At 42.7% G+C, this 18,897-nt stretch overlaps 1 protein-coding gene across 2 annotated transcripts in view; it reads left to right on the top strand.

Annotated features, from left to right (window-relative positions):
• The window catches only part of LOC143935374 (protein-glutamine gamma-glutamyltransferase E-like), an 80,592-nt gene that overhangs the window by 13,572 nt on the left and 48,123 nt on the right, over window positions 1–18,897 (top strand). The gene's annotated exons all lie outside the window — the stretch shown is intronic.

Here is an 18,897-nt window from a genome sequence, read left to right on the forward strand (position 1 = left end):
TAGAAATAAACATGACAGGGCCTCTTTATTGAGAGTTCTGGGGTCAAAAAAACATCAGATCTCACATTTACATTTAAAAGCAAAAAAATAAATATTTTGCATTTAAGAGGAGAAGAAAAAATCATCTCTTTAAGGCCAGAAGGCGGAAGTGACTTCGGACGTCGCTCCGTTCCTCCAAGGCCAAAAAACTGAGTGGGGACTAGCTTGCCTTTACTCGACTTCCTGCCCAGGCACCGACACATCAGGATAGCTCCGGGCTAACCGACAGGTACAGTAAGCCTGGAGATGACCAGGAAGCGACGGGAGGGGGTCTCCCACCACCTATAAAAACCTCTCCCACCACCAGGGCCACTTTTATTAGACGCAGGATCACCCTCAGTACAAAAATGTACCAGGCTTATGGCAGCTAGCTGCTGCCATAACAGTATTTAACGTCAAATTAATGATGTAATTGTACTGTGGGTGGTCTTGAAGTGTTGAGCCCTTGAACATTGTTTTGTCTTGAACAGACACTTACTCATGCAGTATAACAATATGCACAGGGCTGATCACTGCAGCCCTGTACCATGTGATAGCTGTAGCCAATCATAGTGATCAATATAATACTCAATGGCTGCATAAATGCAGACAAACAGTATCAAAAATGATTGCCAAAACTTTTTTTTTAGCTTTGGATACAGTAGAAAGGATTAACACCCCTGTCAGGTAATTGTTTGCTTCCTGCATACCATTGGGCACATTTCCTATCTATGCCAAGTGAGGGCAAATCTCTTTTTAAGCCAGCTATAAATGGATTTAATCTCAGCCAGTTTGGCAGGGACTGGTGAGATTCGATCCATCCATGGGCAGGTTGGTTTTACTGAAGTTGATCCAAATCGATCAACTTCAGTACAACCAGCCTGTCAGATTTTTTTTTATGCAATCATTGCCAGCGGCTATAGCTGCCAGCAGTGACCATTGTTTTCTCTCAGCAGGGACGGCTCCCCACAGGCAATAGTGCTGTGGGAAGTATTTCCCCATGAACACTGACTGTGTTGATGGGAGAATCAAGCAATTTTCATAATCTTGCATAATCTATGGGCTACTTTAGAGAGCTGTCACCAGAACTGATTTCCTCATTGGAAGATTTTCCCTTATCTTTTGTTCTGGTGTCAACTGCACTCTGCTCTTCTTTATCAGCGACAATGGTTACCAGTACAAACAATCTCACCAATGTGGACACAGAAAGCATAAAAAACTTGACATAGAGCCTAACTCTTCTACACTCTATCCAAAACATAAAAAAAAAAAACACCTAGAGATACACTTTTTTAAATCACAAATAGAGATGCACTTTAAAGGTGTGGGCATGAAATAATAAAGTAGCTCCAACATTGCATAACAGGTGTCTGTATATGGAGCAACCCACTATTTTAGAGTGCACCATGAGATACGAAACCTTGGCCACTCTGGTGGTATGCAAATAGTAAGAAAACATCATGGCCTATGGCCAATCACCTCCAAGTTCAAATCCCTCACTACTGGCCAATAACTGTTAGGGGAGGCCTTACTGACTACTAGTGGGATGCAAAATGTGGTGTGAAGGAGCCCACAACCATATTTGTCGCAATTTACATCACAATGTATACTGAAGTTCAGGGCATTCTAGAAGAAAGCAGGGGAGATGTGAATGCCCTTGAAGGCACCTACTATAGAAGTGCCTTTTTGCTATTTCGTGCCTACAGATATCTTTACAGACAAATTCAAAAATGAAAACAGTAGGTCAAACTAAGTATAATAAGTATAATTCACACTAGGTCTAAAGAGGGTCACACCTATTTCATTCTAAAAAAAAAAGTATTACAGCACTCACTTCAGTGATATAATAATCATAACTACCACTTTCAAAATTTTATTACTATGAAAGGAGCCAAGAAAAAAAAAAAAGCTTTTATTAAACGTGTAACATGAAAAATAATCTAAGGAAGTGTAGTGCGTATGAACTACAGAACAAACTAGGGCTTCCTTACATTTTAGGTCTCAAAACTGGCCAAAGGACAAAAAGAAAAGGGAATCTGCTTGTATGTGGACCAAGAATAAGTCTGACACATCTGCTTTTTACAGAGCACAAGGAGTTTTCTAAGTATATGAACAGCAAAAGCTGTTTGCTTTTAGCCTCTTAAGTAGGCTACACATGATCGGAGTATGTCCGATCGGAGCATTTTGTCGGAAAATTTTACCGACCAGTTGGAAAAGTTGGTCCGTCGGATATTCCGACGGAAATAGTCCGATGGAGGCCACACACAGTCGGATTATCCGACAAAACGGTCCGATAGGACGCATTCCATCGGAATCTCCGACCGTGTGTACAAGGGCTTACTCTCTCAAATTAAAACTCTTTATGTCCCCCCTCTGAATGACGTATGAGAACTGGGGGGTTAGTCACTGTTCCTCCGCAGGTCCATTGCAATGAGAAATCTTTTACATTTTGGGAAAAGCCATTTAAAGAGGACCTATCCTTCAAATAGTTTCTACTCCAAACCTATTTATGTACTAATATGGACTCCAACCTGCAACTGCTGGGCGTTTTTGGAACATAGATTTACAATTAAAAGATCTTACCTTCTTCTGGTACAATTTGGAACCAAGAGCTAATAGCATAATAAAATGGTTCTGTACATGAATCACTCTATTTCAATGGTCAGTTTACTATTCATTAGGCGATTACTTTTTGGAAGAGGCCTACTAAATATGCTAATTAAATTTTTAAGTGTGCCAAAAACCTTGTTTTTCAATTTTGGATAGAGTGGGGAAGAATTAGAACTCTTCTTGGGTTACTTGGGCTCAGTTACAGAGATTTTCCCACATTTTCTGTTCAGCTAACAACATTTTACCAGACAAGAAGTGAGGGAGCACTTCACTACAGCAACATATATGAAAAAGATTTTATTTATTTTATAGAAGAGTGGAGGAAGACTAGATATGCATTAATGTGCGTGTCCCTATTACATCCTGTCTGGTAAATCAACAGACACCAGGACAAAAAGGTGTGGGGGGGGGGGAATCTCTAATGATGTCCTGGATAGCAAAGGGTTAATACTTTTATTTGTTTTATAGCTTTTATTAATTTATTTCAGACAAAAAAAAACACTTGGTCCCAAAAGGCAAAAAACAACAACTCAGTGACTGATTAAAACTGGTATTAGCCATGTGTCTTTTTGACCTTCACATTTGTTGTTATATCACATACTCACCCCTGAAAATGCCTTAATTTAAGGCAAAACATGTTGGGTTTTGGGGTTATTTTTGGGATTCCGTTGAGGACATTTTTCTGTTTTTTTGGGGGGTTTATTTGGTACTATTAAATCAAGAGGAGCAATAAGGATAAAATACTTTACTTAACTATCAGATGCTGGAGATCAGAGCGAGTTCAAACTATTGAACAGCATGTTACTTAGTTAGTAGTAAGTGAGTTCAGATTAGTAAACCATGTTAGAACTCAGTAGAGATTGGATTTAAGAGATATTATTGGATAGTTTCCCCTAGAATTTATTTTGCTCTCCTTGTAGGTATTAAACCATGTGAGAAATGTTGGTTACATTGTAGTAAAATGTTGTAATAAAGGTTATATTTTAAGCTTAAGTGTGTAAGGTCTGTGGTGATTGGAGCACATCACCCACATTCATATTTAGATCCCTTTCACACAAGCATACCATTGGGGTCCGCCTGTCAGTTTTTCAGGGGGACACGATCGGACCCTCCATTCTCCTCTACGGAATGGCGGGTATAAACAAACATGTGTGGCATGGGGATCTGTTCGCCTTCCATCTAGTGGATTGGATCGGATGGCAGTCAGGTGTAAACGGACAGGTGGTCCATTTACATCTTACCACCCATAGAGGAGAGCGGTCTGTGTCGGTGTCTGCTTCGCTTATGCAGAGCAGACACAGACCAGCCATCTGCCTGCTCAGCAGGGATCAGCAGACAGATCCCAGCTGAGTAAGCAGACTCCTACCGGAGCAGGCCCCGTGGTAAATGGGCGTTATACTGTTAGGTTTCCACAATGTGGCTATCTGAGATTGTGTGCTGAGAATGAGACTATTGCATTTTTAAAAGTATACAGATTGTAAAATCTCCTCTAGATTTACTATTTAGCTGAAGGGCCTGCCTGAGTTAGTACAAATTGAATGGATTAAAACAATAGTTTAGTTATTTAGTTATACTAAAGTGTATTGTGCAGAAATTGTACAAATAAATCGTTAGTAAAGTCTCAAAAAAAATAAAATAAAATAAGAAATAAAAAAGGGGAGGCAGAATAGTCATAATGTGCTAATATGACAGACTTACCTGTATAGTGGATCCCTCCAGCGGCACGATGATAAGGTTTACAACTTAACCTGGTCTTTTTGGGTTCACGCCAGTCAGAGTGCATTGTACATGTGCATGCAACGTCACTAGCTGCTACAAATATAAATATCTCTTAAACGTGAAAAAGGGGACCTTTCTACCACTTTAAATTGTATACCGCTTTAGGTTAAAGGATAATTGTATTTTTACAGCAGACCCCTGAATTCTTACCGGTTCTCAATTTTCTGAGATCTTCAAAGTTCAGCAAAGATCTCAGAGAAGCAACGAAAAATAAATATGTTGTTTTTTCAGGTGAAAGATCTACTTTAGAATCAGAGGACATATAGCACTTTTTTATGTGAACCTGCATTGACTATAAAAGCTATAAACTGTTAGTTTGGGGGCCTATTGATGCGTGTCCGATTTGATGCAGCAAAACTGCTGCCTGAAAATGCATGCCCAGTAGAAATCTCATTCTTCCCTACATTGTTGGTTTTCATATTCAGTATGCACTGCAGTTTAGTATGAAAAACAAAGGGAAACTCTATGGTCTCGTTCACATCTTCATATGTGTTACCATGCATTCTGCATACAGACAGAACAGTGTAAATCCACCCTGAGAGTCCTAAGGAAGGTCCTCAGAAGTGCTTAAATCTGAAGTTGAAGAACTACCTTCAATTCCAGATTAAACTCTGTGGAGGTCCCTAGGCAGTCAAAGCATTGGGACCAACCCTACCCAGGTTTCTGAAGGTTTCTCATGTGCATGTCGTAGTGGGATAACATTGAATTAAGTAGTGTGCACTAGATGGCGATGACCCTCACTACTGTATGTTACATGTACATAGATTGAACCACGTTTTTTTTTTTCACACTGACAGTTGAAAGAAGTTGAGCTTTTAAAGTGGTTGTAAACCCTTACAAACCACTTTGACCTACAGGTAAGCCTAGATTAAGGCTTACCTGTAGGTCCAAGCAATATCTCCTAAACCTATATGGTTTAGGAGATATTTGCCCGAAAACGGGCACCGCTGTCTACGGCGCATGCGCCGTAGACAGCGGCGAACAGGCGCACAGAACGCGGCAGTTCCAAAAATGGAGCTGCCGCATTTGTCGACTCCCGTGCGCATGCGCGGGAGTGACGTCATCGCGGCTTCGCCGAATGACAGCGGCGGAGCTGCGAGACGCCACCAGCAAGATGGATGCGGCGGACTACAGGGGACAGCGTGACTTCGCTGGCTCCTGTGTCAGGTAAGTGACACATAATGGGCTACTATGCGATGCATAGTAGTCCATTATGCTTTACCTTTGCAGGGAAAAAAAGAGGAAGTAAACTCATCAGGGTTTACTTCCTCTTTAAGAGGCAAACTGTAATGTGAACCTGATGTCTATGGCTTATGTAATTTAGTTTGTTATTGGGTAAATTACATTAATGTAGTATTTTCTCTATAGAGTCTTGAATGTAAAGTTTTTGTTTCTTTAAGTTGATTCATTTTTTTCTACATTTTGTAAACAATTTAAGAAAGCTTTATTGTAATTTTCTTTGTAGATCAAATCAAATAATATTTTGATCCATTATTTTGGAGCCCTTAAACAGCATGGGACCTATAGGCCAGTGTCTACTCTGTTTGGTAACCCATCACTGACTACCCTTCCCCCCGCTGCATTCTGCAGATCACTACAAGACTAGGCACACTACAAGATCCCCTATACTGCACTCTAGCTTGCTGGGGACCCCTATTGATGTTCCACCCCCCCCCCCCCAATTACTGTCCGAACAGTTAACTTCCCTACTGTATGGAGAACAGGCAGAACACTCCCCGATAATAAGTATTATTAGAAAATCCCCCTTATGCATTTCAACCAAAGAGGGCACCAAACAAAAGTTTGCACTGTCGTAAAAGTGTCATTTTATTTATTCTTCAAATGATAGGAGGATAAAAACACCTGGCAGCCAACACGTTTTGAGGTTCAACACTCCCCTTTCATCAGGGTTTTAACACATGCTGAACCTAAACCAAAGCTCCTGCAAAAATTCAATCCAAACAAGGAGGATAATCTTTTAAAAGGTGCCTTTGTTAGTGGCAGAGAAGCATGCTGACAGCTGTGTATGTTTAAATCACTCCAAAAAGGGCACAGCTGGCAGCATGCTGCTCTGCCACTGACACAGGCACCTTTTTTTAAAGATTATCCTCCTGGTCCAAATTAGATTTTTGCAGGAGATTAGCTCTGGGTCCAACTGATATCTAGTTTATTTTAGAGCCCTGATAAAGGAGAGTGTTGAGTCCCCGAAAACTGATTGGCTGCCTGGTGGTTTTTTTTTTTACTGTTGTCATTTGCAAAATCACAAAACTATCACTCGGGACTCCTGGAATTTATGTTTGGCACCCTTTTTGAATGAAATGCATATGAACTTCTCAAATCGAGTGATCTGTCTCTTGACAGGGGTCCCTGTTTTGTGGAGAACTTATGAAAACAAGGTATTTAGCTTTATAACTACTCTTTTCATTATATATAAGAGATCTATATCCAGCACCTAATTTTCATCTTCCTTCAAAGATCCTCCATGGTAAAGCTGAAATTAGAAGCTGCTGAGCACCATCATTAATTGCAACCCATTCATGTCTTGCACTTAGTCCTGTGATATTTCATATTACATGACCAAGCTTGATGGATTTTTGAGGAAGCACCACTACATGGGTGCCTTCAGCAAGATCCAAGGATGATCTTCTGATAACTCATCTTGGTTCAGATACCCAATTGTAAGTCCACGTCAGGGCAGTAAAATGTACAGGGACCAGACTGAGTTCCTTCTGATCCAAGGGCCTTCTAACAGTAAGTATGCCTGGTTTGTATTGCCATTGCCATTGCCTACAGGTGTTTAATTTGTACCTCTACTAGTACCAGTCAGTACAGGTTTACTTCAAACGGAAGATTACATGACCATGAGGGTTGCACAAATGACTGCAGGTTATTGAAGAAGATATAGGTCAGATGTCAATTGGGTGTATAGATAGACATGATTAGTTGAAGGCTAGCAGTAGTTGCTTAAAAAGTTGGTAAGGCAGGCAAGCTTTCCAAAAGATTAACAGATAATTCCATCTATCAACATTCTCAATTCTGTGTGGCAAATCTCCAGCCATGAACTTGCCTCTGGTAAAATATTTTATATTTTATTTAATTAATAAGTACTTCTCATTTGGGCAGTTATAGTAATCATCATAATTACATGTCCTTCTGGATTGAATGACAAGCTATGCCAATTATAAAAAAAAAATGCAGCTTGTAAACCTCAACAAGGTCTGTAGATGCCATGCTGTACACAATTATACAATCACACAGCTGAAATAAGATTCATCCATGCATTCATTAAACACTGTCATAGTTGATTGGTGCATAAATATCTGCAAACCTGCATACTTACATGACTATCAAATTCCGAGAGAATCTATGAATCAATATATATTGATTGAGTGAGAGCTAGCATCAACAGAAGAGCTTCAAAAAAGGACTTGCTGTCTTCTTCTAAAAGCGGAATTCCAATATTTTTTTTTTTAAATTAAAAGTCAGCAGCTACACTCACCTGTCCCATCATCCAGCAGTATACTATGGGCACCCAACTGCGACAGCGTGTGGCTTCAGAGCCGGTTGCTCACTGCGCATGCGGCGTTGTGCTCTGTGACTGGTCCCAAAGTCTTCTAGGACCTGCCATGCATCCCAGAAGACTTTGGGAAGGAAAACTTACATCTTTGATCGCCTAAGGCGACCAGAACGGAAGTGGGAGCAAGCAAGTCCCTGTCAAAATCGGGTACCTGCTCCCCTCCCCCCCTCCCCAGAAGCTCAGTTTCACAAACAGGAGCCGGGGATGAGGCCTTAAAGTGGAAGTTACACTTTTAGGTGGAACTCCGCTTTAAGGGCTTTTCTTGCCCAATTTTATCAAAATAAATTTCAGAAAAAAACACAATGGGAGTTTCCCATGCATGGGTTTTCAGCATTTGTCTTCCATCCAAAAACAAACATTCAGTCCTCTGGTTTGCAGTTGCAGCACTGCTGCTCTGGCCTTACACTCCAGGCCACTGTTTGTCTTCTATAGTCTGCTCACCCACCAACATTTGGACTGTACACTTAGCAGCCCCTTTGCTGCTCTGGCTCCCACCTTTTTTCTTGGTGGAGCTCTCCTGACTCCTGGGCCAGACCTCCTGTCTTCTGGGGTGAAGCCCAGAACCATGGTCAGTTCACACTAATAGATGAGCACGCACCTGAGTAATAAGGCCAGCCATAAACGATTTAACTCTTGGCCGGTTCAGCAGGAACCGTGTGGGCAGGCTGAATGTACCAAATTGATTGATCGGTCAACTTAGATAAAACCAGCCCTCTCGGATTTGCTTGCGATTATCGCTTGCGGCTTCTTCTTCCGCCAGGAGAAGACAATTGATCGGCAGGAGGAATACCCTTGTCAGCACTGTCCATGTTGATGGGGAAATTGTTCAAATTTCTTTCCTGCAACCCGTGCACTGCAGTCCTTCCTTTCAGCACAGCAGAAATTGTGTCTGTTCCACTGTTAGAAACCAAGGCCTCTTTCAATAAAGCTAACAGGCTTGTTGCTCATCTGTCCCAGTCTAATTTCTCTGTGGTCTCATTAGAGGTACTACGCAGTACCAATCCAACTGCCGGAGGAGACACGGGGGACTGACTGGCTCTGCATCAGACCCATTAACTGGTTCCCGACCATGTCACGCAGATATACTGCGGCAGAATGGCTCTCCTGAGCAAAATCCCGTACGGGTATGTCCTACCTTTTTCCGGCCACCAGAGGGCCCTTGCGCGCCCGTAGCATGGCAGGAGACCAGATTCGCGTGGCTGGCTGGCTACACACAAATTTCTGTGCTGTCAGAGTAGGAAAAAAATGATATGTCTCCTCTCCTAGTCACTCACATCCCCATACAGTTAGAACAAATTGAGGGAACACACAATTAACCCCTTGATCGTCCCCTAGTGTTAACCCTTTCTCTGCCATTGACATTTACACAGTAATCAGTGCATTTTTATAGGGACCCCACAAGCCGACGTATAGCTACATGGTTTCACGCAGGGGAGCCGACCTGCCGCAGTATAACTGCGGCAGCTGGTTCGGAAGTGGTTAAGGCTAGTTTCTTTCCTATTGCAGGTTCTCCTCACCTGCACACACAGATTATGCAGTCTCATACACAAAACACAGTTCATATAACAGATGAACTTACATTGCAGGGATCTCCAATTCTGCCCACTGCATCCACCACCATATAGTGCCTTGAAAAAGTATTGACACCCTTTGAAATTTTCCACATTTTGTCATGTTACAACCAAAAATGTAAATGTATTTTATTGGGATTTTTTGTGATAGACCAACACAAAGTGGCAGATAATTGTGAAATGGAAGGAAAATGATAAATGGTTTTCAATTTTTTTTACAAATAAATATCTGAAAAGTGTGGCATGCATTTGCATTTAAAGTCTGATACGCCTAACTAAAATCTAGTGGAACCAATTGCCTTCAGAAGTCCCCTAATTAGTAAAAAGAGTTTACGTGTGTGTAATTTAATCTCAGTATAAATACAGCTGTTCTGTGAAGCCCTCAGAGATTTGTTAGAGAACCTTAGTGAACAAACAGCATCATGAAGGCCAAGGAACACACCAGACAGGTCAGGGATAAAGTTGTGGAGAAGTTTAAAGCAGGGTTAGGTTATAAAAAAATATCCCAAGCTTTGAACATCTCACAGAGCACCGTTTAATCCATCATGCAAAAATGGAAAGAGTATGGCACAACAGCAAACCTACTAAGACATGGACATCCACCTAAACTGACAGGCCGGGCAAGGAGAACATTAATCAGAGAAGCAGCTAAGAGGCTCATGGTAACTCTGGAGGATCTGCAGAGATCCAAAGCTCAGGTGGGAGAATCTGTCCACAGGACAACTATTATGCCGCGTACACACAACCGGACTTTCCGTCAGAATAAACTCTGACGCTCTTTCTGACGGCGTTCCGCTGAAACAGACTTGCCTACACACGATCGCACCAAAGTCCATTCGTTTAGAACGCAATGACGTACAACAAGACTAGAAAAGGAAGTTCAGTAGCCAATAGCTGCCCTTGTGTCGTATTGGGTCTGTCGGAATAGCATACAAACAGTTTTCCTGATAGGAATTGATTCGGAAAGATTTAAAGCATGTTCTATTTCTAGGGCTATCAGAATTGTTGAAAAAAAGTCAGATGAAGCCCAGACACGATCGGAATATCCGATTAAATTTTTCCGTCTGACCTTTTCTGCCGGAAAGTCCAGTCATGTGTACACAGCATTAGTCGTGCACGCCACAAATCTGGCCTTTATGGAAGAGTGGCAAGAAGAAATCCATTGTTGAAAGAAAGCCATAGGAAGTCCCATTTGCAGTTTGCAAGAAGCCATGTGGGGGACAAAGCAAACATGTGGAAGAAGGTGCTCTGGTCAGATGAGACCAAAATGTAACTTTTTGGCCTAAAGGCAAAACACTATGTGTGTCAGAATATTAACATATAAAATCACCCTGAACACACCATCACACCACAGCATCATGTTGTGGGGATGTTTTTCTTCAGCAGGGACAGGGAAGCTGGTCAGAGTTGATGGGAAGATGAATGGAGCCAAATACAGGGCAATCTTAGAACAAAACGTTATGCCCTGTACACACGGTCGGACTTTCCGACGGAAAATGTGCGATCAGATTGTGTTGTTGGAAACAACAAAATCCAATCGTGTGTAGACAATTCCGATGCACAAAGTGCCACGCATGCTCAAAATAAATTACAGGACAAAAGCTATTGGCTATTGGCCTCTGTATAGTCGTACCATCGTACATGTTGTATGTCACTTTGTTCTGAATGATTGGATTTTCTGACAACTTTGTGCGACCGTGTGTATGCAAGACAAGTTTGGGGCAAAATCCGTCGGAAAAAATCTGATGGATTTTGTCGTCGAAATGTCTGACCGTGTGTACAGGGCATTAGAGTCTGCAAAAGATTGGGGTTGAGGGTCATCTTCCAGCAGGACAACGATCCTAAACATACAGCCAGAGCTACAATGGAATGGTTTAGATGAAAGCATATTCATGTGTTAGAATGGCTCAGTTAAAGTCCAGACCTAAATCCAATTGAAAATCTGTGGCAAGACTTGAAAATTGCTGTTCAGACGCTCGCCATCCAATCTGATAGAGCTTGAGCTATTTTGCAAAGAAGAATGGGCAAAAATGTCACTCTCTAGATGTGCAAAGCTGGTAGAGACATCCCCAAAAAGAAAAAAAATGCATGGAGTCGCATCAAAGTAACATCAGCAAAGTCACAATACAATCTGGCACTAGAAAGTGGCATGATATTTAAGTCGCACAAGTGTGAATTGAGCCTTAGAGACTTATAGGGAAAAAGGAGCTTTCAGATATAAGGGAGATAGATGAAACCCATGGCAAAGTGAGTTGTAAAAAATCCATTATTTTTATATGAATATTCTGCAGAACATTAGCAGGGTTGCTACATGTATCCACACATTTCACCCTTCTGCCAGTCATCCATTGGACACACTTCTCAGTCAATGAACAGTCTCTTGCTTGTTTTTTGTTTTTTGTTTTTTTAGGGGATTGAACTTGGTTGGGGAAAGGGACATGGGATGCCCATAGGATGAATATGTTTGGTAGACAGTAACTGCTTCAAATTTCTCAGCAAAACAAGATAGTTGACTCTAAAACTTGACAGTCCTTTACCTCAGAACACTTCTTCCAGCGCACTACTTAGGAGCTCTTACTTCACTGGCCAACTTTAGTAATCCTGTCACACCATCAGCACATGACTAGGCCTCACTCTGAATAAGTCCCAGTTTCTTTACTTGATAGCAATTTGTAGGCTGGGGTCTGCAGTACCCCTTTGTGGTAGCAACTGATTTGATAGAGAAGAATAAATGTAGATGGACTACTGATCCCAGCAAGTGCGATTGCAAATCCTGCCCACTCTCCTGGCTGCAGCGACTTGACACAAAGCTCCCACATTCTCTCACTCTGGCTCTACATGCAGCTCCTCTGGCATGTCTCTTCCAGAGCTTTCCACTGTGCTTTCCACTCACCAACACCTGTCCTGGATCCCTCCTAGATGACTTTACTCCGGATGTGCGGACCAACTGTCTCCTCCAGCTCCTGTTCCAGGACACCTCTTCATGACCGTGTAAGGAGAAGCTCCTGATAGGGAGATAGCGTTGTCGGTGAAGAACAGGAAGAAGCTGATTGTCTAGCTTAGATCAGCTAGCCAGAAAATTATTAATATCAAAGATAAAGATATTTAACATACTATTAATAGGAAAAATTTCATTTTTGACTGGAATTACCCTTTGAGGTGTCATATCCCTATTGACCACACAACAAGTGTGATTATTGGTTGAGACACACACTGGAGTTTGTATAAATACACCTGTCACAAGCAGCTCCACACCCACTACAATCCCTACTATACAATAAAAACCTGCCCAACTCATAATTTCTTTATCTACTTGCTACCGAAATGGTACATGTTAAAAAAAAAAAAAGAATATAAAAGTGAAAAAATTCAAACAGATTAGTACCAATTAATACAAACTAATTGGTAGTATCACTAAAATATATAAATACTGGGAACCATATGGTAAATACTGACAGTTATAATTTAAGTATATGTAAACCCAGCAACTATTAAACTAAGTATATGTAAACCCAGCAGCTTTAACAAGTCACTTAAAAAGTAGTTTTAATATTTTTTTTAATGCACGGCTTTCATTAAAATACCTGGTGATTTTGCCATGAAGGATATTGTTCAGTCAGTTACTGTTATACAACCCCAATTCCCAAAACATTGGGATGCCATGAAAAACCTACATCAAAACAGAATTCTCTTTATTTGCAAATCTGATAAACCCATATTTTATTCACAATAGAGAATAGAAACCATATCAAATGTTTAAACTGAGAAAATCTACCATTTTAAGAAAAAATAAGGTAATTTTGAAATTGCAGCAACACATCTCAAAAAAGTTAGTATAGGGCCATGTTTACCACAGTGTAGCATCCTCTTTTCTTTTAACAATAATCTGTAAATGTCTGGGAACAGAGGAGACCAGTTGCTGGAGTTTTGGGGGAGGAATGTTGTCCCATTTTTGCCTGATATATTATACTAACTGCTCAACGGCTCTGGGTCTTTGCTGTATTTTTTGTTTCAAGATGCACCAAATAAATGTAAATGGTGAAAGGTCTGGACTGCACGTAGACCAGTTAAGCAGCCAGACTCTTCTACTTTGAACCCATGCTGTTGTCATAGAAGCAGTATGAGGTTTAGAATTGTCTTTCTGAAATATGCAGGGCTTTCCCTGAAGAAGACGTCATCTGGATGGGAGCGTATACTGCTCTAAAACCTGGATATATCTTTCATCATTGATGGTGCCTTTCCAGATGTGCAAGCTGCCCATTCTATTGACACCAATCAGAGATGCAGGCTTTTGAACTAAGCACTGATAACAAGCTGGAAGGTCCCTCTCCTCTTAAAGTGATTGTAAAGGCTTGTGTTTTTTTTTTATTATTATTTTTATTAACAAACATGTAAGGCCTCTTTCCCGTGGATATCCGCTTGCTCAGCGAGGATCGTCGGAGCGATCTCCACTGAGCAGGAAGATGACAGGTCCGTCTCTGCACACTGCGCAGGGACGGACCTGTCAGAGCGCTGCTCTCCCCTATGGGAGATCGGGTGACGACGGACCGTAGAGTCCGTCGTCACCCGATCCGATGATGGATGGAAAAGTAGGTTTTTCCCCGTCACACTTTTTCGGATCGGAGCGGGTCAGATGTCAGCGGACATGTCACCGCTGACATCCGACGCTCCATAGACCTCTATGGAGCATCCGTTCAGGTCCGCCTGAAAAACTGAAAGGGGGACCTGAATGGACCGGCCGTGTGAAAGAGCCCTTATATTTACCTCCTTTGTGCAGTTGGTTTTGCACAGAGCAGCCTTGATCCTCCTCTTCTAAACTCCCTCTTTGCTGCTCCTAGCCCCTCCCTCCTTTGAGTGCCCCTCAGCCAGCAGCTTGCTACAGGGGTCACCCAAGCTGAGTCACAGCTCTGTGTATCCATTCAGACACAGAGCCCCGACCTGGCCCCGCCCTCTCTCTCCCCTGATTGACTGACTGACTTTGATTGACAGCCACAGGAGTCAATGGCATCACTGCTCTTTCTCAGCCAATCAGGAGGAGTGTACTGGATGGCTGAGGGGATCGTGGAGAGAGAAGGAGCTCAGGTAGGTAATTGGGGGTGCTGGGGAGGTTCCTACACACAGAAGGTTTTTTAGCTTAATGCATAAAATGCATTAAGATAAAAAAAAACTTCTGCCTTTACAACTCCTTTAAGTCTGGGGGACGCTGTGCTCATGGTTGCCAAAAATGAATTGAAAATTTCAGTTCGTCTGACCACAGAACAGTTTTCCACTTTGCAACAGACCATTTTAAATGAGCTTTGGCCCCCGAGAAGACAACAGTGTTTTTGGATCATGCAAGCTTTAACTTGCATGGCATGGTAAACTGTGTTCACAGACAGTGATTTTTTTAAATTATTCCTAAACCTATGCAGTGAGGTCCATCACAGAATAATGCCGGTTTTTAATGCAGTGTCATCTGAGGGCCCGAAGATCAAGGCCATCCAATATTGTGTTTCAGCCTTGTCCCTTGCGCACAGAGATTTCTCCTGATTCTCTGAATCTTTTGATGATATTTTGTACTGTAGATGATGATATATTTAACATTTTTGCAATTTTACATTGAGGAACATTATTCTGAAATTGTATTAACATTTTTAGATGCAGTTGTTTACAGATTGGTGAACCTCTGTCCATCTTTACTTCTGACACACTCTGACTCTCTAAGCCTTTGTACAAACGGTCGGAGAATCCGTCGGAATGTGTCCTATCGGACCGTGTCATCGGATAATCCAACTGTGTGTGGTATGCATCGGACTGATTCCGTCGGAATATCCGTCGGACCCAATTTTCCAACATGTTGGAAATATTTCCCAACCAACTGGGCCGATCCGACATACTCCGATCATGTGTAGAGAATTTTGATCGGACCAAGTGCCACGCATGCTCAGATCAAATTCCTACATCAAAGCTATTGGCTACTAGCCTGAATATAGTCCCATCGTAATAAAATTACGTCATCACGTTCTGAAAGATCAGTTTTTTCGCCAACTTTGTCCGACCGTGTGTATGCAACAGTTTCGGACAAGATCCGACGGGCAAAATCTGACGGATTTGGTTGTGGAAATCTCCGACCGTGTGTACAGGGGCTAAGATGCTCTTTTTGTACTTAATCATGTTATTGACCTGTTGCCAATAATCCAGAATGCAGAATGTTCTTCCAGCCCTTCCTTGTTAGAACCACTTCCTTTGCCAGCTTTTTGTTGCCCTGTCCCAACTTGTATGAGACATATTACTGCCATCAATTTCAAAATTACCTTTTTTTTTTTTTTTAAATGGTACAGTTTCACAGTTGAAACATTTGTTTTCCATTTTTTATTGTAAATAAAATATGGGTTTATGAGATTTGCAAATCATAGTTACATAGTTACATACTGTAGTAGGTGAGGTTGAAAAAAGACACAAGTCCATCAAGTCCAACCCATGTGTGTGATTATATGTCAGTATATCCTTGTAAGTTGCGGTTGTTCAGGTGCTTATCTAATAGTTTTTTGAAACTATCGATGCTCCCAGCTGAAACCACTGCTTGTGGAAGGGAATTCCACATCCTTGCCGCTCTTACAGTAAAGAATCCTCTACGTAGTTTAAGGTTAAACCTCTTTTCTTCTAATTTTAATGAGTGGCCACAAGTCTTGTTAAACTTTCTTCTGCAAAAAAAGTGTTATCCCTATTGTGGGGTCACTAGTACGGTATTTGTATATTGAAATCATATCCCCTCTCAAGTCTCTCTTCTCCAGAGAGAATAAGTTCAGTGTTTGCAACCTTTCCTCATAACTTATATCCTCAATACCCTTTATTAGCTTTGTTGCCCTTCTCTGTACTCACTCCATTTCCAGTACATCCTTCCTGAGGACTGGTACATACTCTAGATGCGGCCAGACCAGAGTCTTGTAGAGCGAGAGAATTATCGTTTTATCTTTGGAGTTGAGCCCCTTTTTAATGCATGCCAATATTCTGTTTGCTTTGTTAGCAGCGGCTTGGCATTGCATGCCATTGCTGGGCCTATTATCTACTAGGATCCCCAGGTCCTTTTCCATCTTAGATTCCCCCAGAGGTTCCCCCCCCCCCCCCAGTGTATAGATTGCATTCATATTTTTGCCACCAATCGTTGCATTCTGTTTTTATGTAGTTCTTAAACATCATCCCAACTTTTTTGGAATTGGGGTTGTAGTTTGTTCCTGTCTCCCAATTATTTTTCCTGTGTTGTCACCCTGACAAACGATCTGTCAGTGGAGAAGCCACCAAGAAGTTGTACAGTTGCGGTCCGCTCTTGTAACCATTAGGAAACCCTCCCTCAAAAATAAAAATTACATGCAGAAATTGCTTAAGTGCATGTAGTCAGAGACCTCCTAGAGTTTGCAAGAAATCAACAATAAAGGATAAAAAAGGTATAGCGGTACCCCCGTAGGAGCTGCTGAGTATTGTGGTGCACCTGTCACCCTGCCCAGCCCAGCATTCATCTCTAAGCCCTTGTACACACGGTCGGAGATTCCGATGGAATGTGTCCGACTGTGTGTGGTCTCCATCGGACTGTTTCCGTCGGAGTATCTGACGGACCAAGTTTTCCAACTTGTTGGTAAAATTTTCCAACAAAATGCTCCAATCGGACATACTCCGATCATGTGTAGAGAATTCCGATCGGACAAAGTGGCACTCATGCTCAGATCAAATTCCTACATCAAAGCTATTGGCTACTAGCCTGAACATAGTCCCGTCGTAACGAAATAACGTCATCCCGTTCTGAACGATCGGATTTTCCGACAACTTTGTCCGACCGTGTGTATGGAACAGTTTAGGATAAAATCCGTCGGACAAAATCCGACAGACAAAATCCGACGGATTTGGTTGTCGGAATGTCCGACCGTGTGTACACGGGCTAAGACACTCCGAGACATAGAATAGTCCATGTACTTTGTTTTTATGTTTTATTGAAGGGATTGAACTTGGATGGAGTAAGGGAAGTATGGGATGCCCAGTAGAATTGGTAGAACTTGCTTGGGACAAAACTATATACACTCCGGTATATACACGCCAATCTCCACTCCAGCACAACTCTTGCTGCAGCCTCCTCAGCTCCTCCAGCACTTCACTTGCTTGAACTTTAAGGGAAAGCTAACACAAAGTGGTTAGGCCTGACACTTTCTCAGCCAGACCTTATTTTCTGGTGCTAGCTGTCCTGCATGCAACTACTGAGCCCAGTAACCCATCTTCTGGCCCTGCCAGCCCTCCTGGCTGCAGCTGCCCTTCTCCACTGGCCATGACACCACAGTCCATAACTCTGGTTCTGCATCCATCCCAGACTGCACTCTTCCAGTTCTCTCAGGCGTGCATCCCCAGTCCTCTCCTGTCTGTGCATGTCACTCACCAGTCCTCCTGGCTGCCGCCAGTTGTTCCTCTCACTGGCGACTTCCCTGGCAGTGCTCTCTCCTGCTGTCCTCTCTTGCTCCTCCGGTGCCTCCTGTCCAAGACACCTGCGTGTGTTTTAGAAAGGTCCTGTCTGCACCTGAGCCCAGGCCCAAGGTCACCCCCGACTGGGGAGCTCCCTCAAAGGCCCAGACAGCCCAGCACTTCATCTCCAGCTCTTCCATCTGAACAACTCCCTCCCACTGGGCTGACCCTGAGTATTTAAGGAGGCATACCCCCTTCCAATCCAAGTTGGGGATTGGTAAGGGATCCTTAGAACATCCCAGGTGGCTACATCTCCCATCCAGCCTCTTTCCAGAAAACACTGGAACATTCTAGAAAGAAGTAGGAGGTCCTTGTCAGGGAACTCACCGTACGTATGCCCGTCCCCATATAGCAGCAGTTCCCCTTCGTCCCAGGCGCCATGCGCGGTGTCTCCGTCAGAGTCGTACGAGTTCCAGGACGAACGGACGTATGCTAATCCGAACACGTGGATGTACGCCAATCCGAACACGCGAAGACACCCGCGCAAACTGAACGGATGTACGTCTTCACGCACGGATGGCCACTTCCACCAATCCTGGCGCACTTCCCTCTATATAAACAGGGTCCTGGCCTGACACCAGTGCTGGATCGTCTTCAGCTACTCCTGTAAGACCTGATCGTTGCTCCTGTGACCTTGCTCCTGTGATTCTTGTTCCTGTGACCCGTTCCTGATACCCACTCTTTGGATACCCCGTGTTACTATCTCCTGGACTACCTCTGACCCCGGCTTGGACTTTCGACTTTGGCTTGTCTCCTGATTCTGTACCTCGTTTGCTTGCACGTTACCAGACCCTTGCTTGTTCCTGATTACGCACCTGCCTCTTGTTATTGTACCGCATTGCCTGCCAGTTGCCGACC

Source organism: Lithobates pipiens, unplaced genomic scaffold, assembly GCF_037356315.1.
Source record: "Lithobates pipiens isolate NorthernLeopardFrog02 unplaced genomic scaffold, aLitPip1_a1.2 Scaffold_28, whole genome shotgun sequence".
In the NCBI taxonomy this organism is placed as follows: Eukaryota; Metazoa; Chordata; class Amphibia; order Anura; family Ranidae; genus Lithobates; species Lithobates pipiens.